Source organism: Limulus polyphemus, unplaced genomic scaffold (genome assembly GCF_000517525.1).
Source record: "Limulus polyphemus unplaced genomic scaffold, Limulus_polyphemus-2.1.2 Scaffold2914, whole genome shotgun sequence".
Lineage (NCBI taxonomy): Eukaryota > Metazoa > Arthropoda > Merostomata > Xiphosura > Limulidae > Limulus > Limulus polyphemus.
Window position 1 is genome coordinate 109,403 of NW_013668524.1, and position 3,810 is coordinate 113,212.

The following is a 3,810-nucleotide window of genomic DNA, read 5'->3' on the forward strand; positions in this document are numbered from 1 at the left end:
TATATATATATATATATATATATATAATAAAAAAAATTAGAACACTAAAATCATGGATTCAGTTTTCCTCGGCAAACACAGCAAATAGCCTGAGAGCTATATTTCCCAATGCATGTGTTCCCTTGTTATTTAATGCATGGTTGTTGATATTACAAAACTCATTCTTTTAACTCATTGCAATTTGGATTTGCATTTCTCTCTTTCTTTTTTATTAATGATTGTCAGACAATAACTCATTAACTTAGTTAAAATGTTAATTATTTTTGAAGGGTATGCTGAACACAATAAGGAACATTTTGGAATGTCCATATTATTTATCCTATCAACATTTTATGATTTCAGATCTTGCTTGAGTGAGGTACATAGTAAAAAGCTTATTATTGATCAGTTTTGCCAAGCCAGGATATTTCTTATTTTAATAGTCAATTTTTTTAGACAGTTTTCGTGAAATAGAGATAAACTCAATCATACAGCTAGTTGTAAGTAAAAACATGGAATGTAGGATTAATGTAGTTAGACTTCCAATACTGAAAAATTAGTTTAAAAAATTCAATAACTTTCCAGGATTTCATTATCCATGCAAAACCTGTTCTAACTACATTCTACTAAATAGCAGTAAATATAATGTTTAAATACTGCATTGATAAAATATGTTAGTGGGCTTTTAATTTTTTTCTATTTCAGACAAGTTATACTACAGTATATTTTTATATATATATTTTTACTTCAACTTCCAGAAGTACATTTGAATGATAAAACCAATGAATTTTTATTAATGCAGAAGATCCAAAACTAAAGACAATATGATTGCAAAAGTGCATGCAAGGCTTTACTTCTTAAGAAATGTTTAACTTATACTAAGTGCTTAGTGTAAGTAATATATCTTTTATAATAATAGTTTCAGTACAGTAGTTAATTTTTTTTTAAGTTTAAATTCCTTACCTGAAAGTTATCAACTGAGTTTACTAAATCATTAACATTATCATTTTACTTTAAGTTTAAATCATCTTGAGGTATTAATACTACAAAAGTCATTACTTTCTTATTTGCTGTTTTTGTTACCTCTACTTCAATAATGAGTATAAAAACTATAGTTCAAAAATAGCAAGTATATTATGACGTGCAGCCATGAAAAAGCAGGATATTGTACAAAAAATTTAGCTGAAAAAAAATAAACATGTAATAAAAAAAAGTGCAATAGTAATTATTAGTAAATAGTTTAGCTACATTAGTTGAGCTGATTTCAACACAATTTTCAGATTTTCAAACAGATACCAGGAAGCCTGGGAAACAGCAGTAACTGCCACTGGCAGAGTACATGAACACAAAAAAATGAAAGAAAGGAACTTGCTAGGTTTGTCGTTTTTGTGATCCATTACCCTCATACACTGTACCTACGATGTATATTAACTACAATAGGAAAAGTAGTCAGTTGTCAAATCAGTAATAACAATTTTAAAAAGGTGTGGCCATATCAGAGCACAGTTTTTCATGGCACCAGGTCTTAATAATTATTAATGTTATGGTTTTTCAGTCAACAATAAAATACAGAATTTTCCCCTCCTTAACAATGACAAAGCAGCATAAAAGTACTCATATTCATAATCTTTATAAATCATAATTGCAAATCTTACGTTAAAAAACAAACTGAAGTTCTGTTGAAAGATTTCTCCTTAAATTATACACAAGTTAACGTAGTACATAACAAAAATAAAATAGTAACATTAATACTGATAATAATTACACTTAAAATACGTTAAAAGATATAAAAAACAATTAAAATTTCAATCTCAGGCGTAGCATGGCCATTAGAAAGTAGTATACTCCGATACGGTCTTGACATTTAATTTTTACGTAGATACCCAATGTATAAATGTAACTAAGAAGCTTTTGTTTCTTACTGATACAATAATAAGTTCGTAAAAATATTAACCAAGACCCAACACTCTAAACATAAAAATAACAACACAGAAAACATTAAGGTATGTTCGATGTTGAAAGATATAAAATTATGAACACCATAATCTTACTTCTTATGCCTTACAAATAATTCGACGCGACTTAAGTTGAAAAACAAATTTTCTACGCACATCCGTTCATTCCTAACGTAGACCCTACATTAACAAACGACAACGTTCGTTGTTAGTGTTAGCCATTTTTCAAGCTTAAGGAAGTTTCAACTTAGTACACATATTTATAATACTACACAAATGTTACTGTTTTTAGTTTAAACGCAGTATTCTAAACAATGCATTGAGAAAAGGGCATACCACCTTGTAGAACTAATAAAATGCAAGTAATTTACAATACCTTTTTTTTTCTAAAGACTAAACACAGTATCAATGTTCACTTCAGGCGTCAATGTAGTCAAACGAATATCACGTGATTCCAAGTCCCAATTTGCAAAGCGTGATGGGATACAATATATCTAACCAAACGAACGAAATATAATAATCTGTTTTTCAAATATATCGTTCTTTTTGCATGCACTGTTACAGCATATAATTTAAATTATTTGCTTTTATACTACATCCTACGTGTCTATCTAATATCATATCATCTGTGTGTCAATATTTGAAAGGAAATATATCCTTTATCGACCATTAGAAATAAAGAAAGTGGCTAAAATGATTAAGTATACCAGTTGTGCGAAAACTATTTTTATGGCGCTCCCTCTTTAAACGTGTTTTATTTCACCTTCCGTACTGTATATCCTATTTGTGTATGTGTATGTCTGCAAACTTATAACGCTAAAAATCGGGTGATACCCCTGGTGAGCACAGCACTGACAGCCTATTGTGTAGGTTTGTGTTTAACTACAAACAAACAAACTTGATTTTTTAATTTTTACTTTCAGATATAATTTATATGATCTTATAGTTGTAATTGCGCGTCCCTACCAATTCTCAACGCTCTTGAGGAAGGTGGTGGACCACAGACATACACGATAATATACGATACAACCAGAATGCATAGTATTTTATAAACCTAAAAGTAATTTTAAAAAGCATTATTCTTTATTTCGTCGTTCATTAATACGTATACATTGCGTTGTACGTATATAGAATACAGTAAATACATAGGCCACCTATGGCCCCGCTGGCCACCCAAGTAAAAAAAATAATTATGGTTCGTAAAATTGGCAGAATAGAGACAAGAGTAAGTTATTATTATTATTATCAACATTCCCAAATACTGCCTGGACCTATGGCCCTGGTAAACCATAATCCGACTCTGCTCATACACATACATATTACTAAAAGTGGTTGAAAGGTGTTTAGCCACTGGCCTAATACTTTAATAGAGATTGGGTACACTTTTGGTTTCAAATTCGATGACGAGGAACCCACTTTGAGACTAGTAATCGTTGGAGACGACTTGAATGGGTAATGAAGAAAACTTTAATATAAGTTTAACATAACAGCAAATGTACAGCGTTTCGACAAGGTGTTGTCATCATCAGGTACAAGTAATTTACACTGACACGGATATGAATATATATACAGTATTGAACAAAGAGGTCACATGACCGGATACTGTTGCAAAACTTAGAAGAGGTATTTAAATTCGATGACGAGGAACCCACTTTGAGACAAATAATGGTTGGAGACGGTTTAAATAGGTAATGAAGAAAAACTTTAATATAAGTTTAACATAACAGCAAATGTATAACAAAGTTTTGTCATCATCATGTCATCAACAATAGCTGGTGGGAATTTATTGGTGTGAATAAAGGAATGCTTTATGTGGTTAATTTCTTCTTGCAACAGTATCCGGTCATGTGTCCTCTTTGTTCAATACTGTATCCAT

The 3,810-nt window shown here is 30.5% G+C and overlaps 1 protein-coding gene across 1 annotated transcript in view; it reads right to left on the bottom strand.

Moving 5' to 3' along the window:
* The window catches only part of LOC106468204 (DNA ligase 1-like), a 30,335-nt gene extending 27,875 nt beyond the window's left edge, over positions 1–2,460 (bottom strand). The window contains exon 1 of the mRNA XM_022396541.1: positions 2,311–2,460. The gene's annotated coding sequence lies outside the window, so the exon portion shown is untranslated. The remainder of the gene's footprint in view (positions 1–2,310) is intronic.
* Between the last annotated feature and the right edge of the window lie 1,350 nt (positions 2,461–3,810).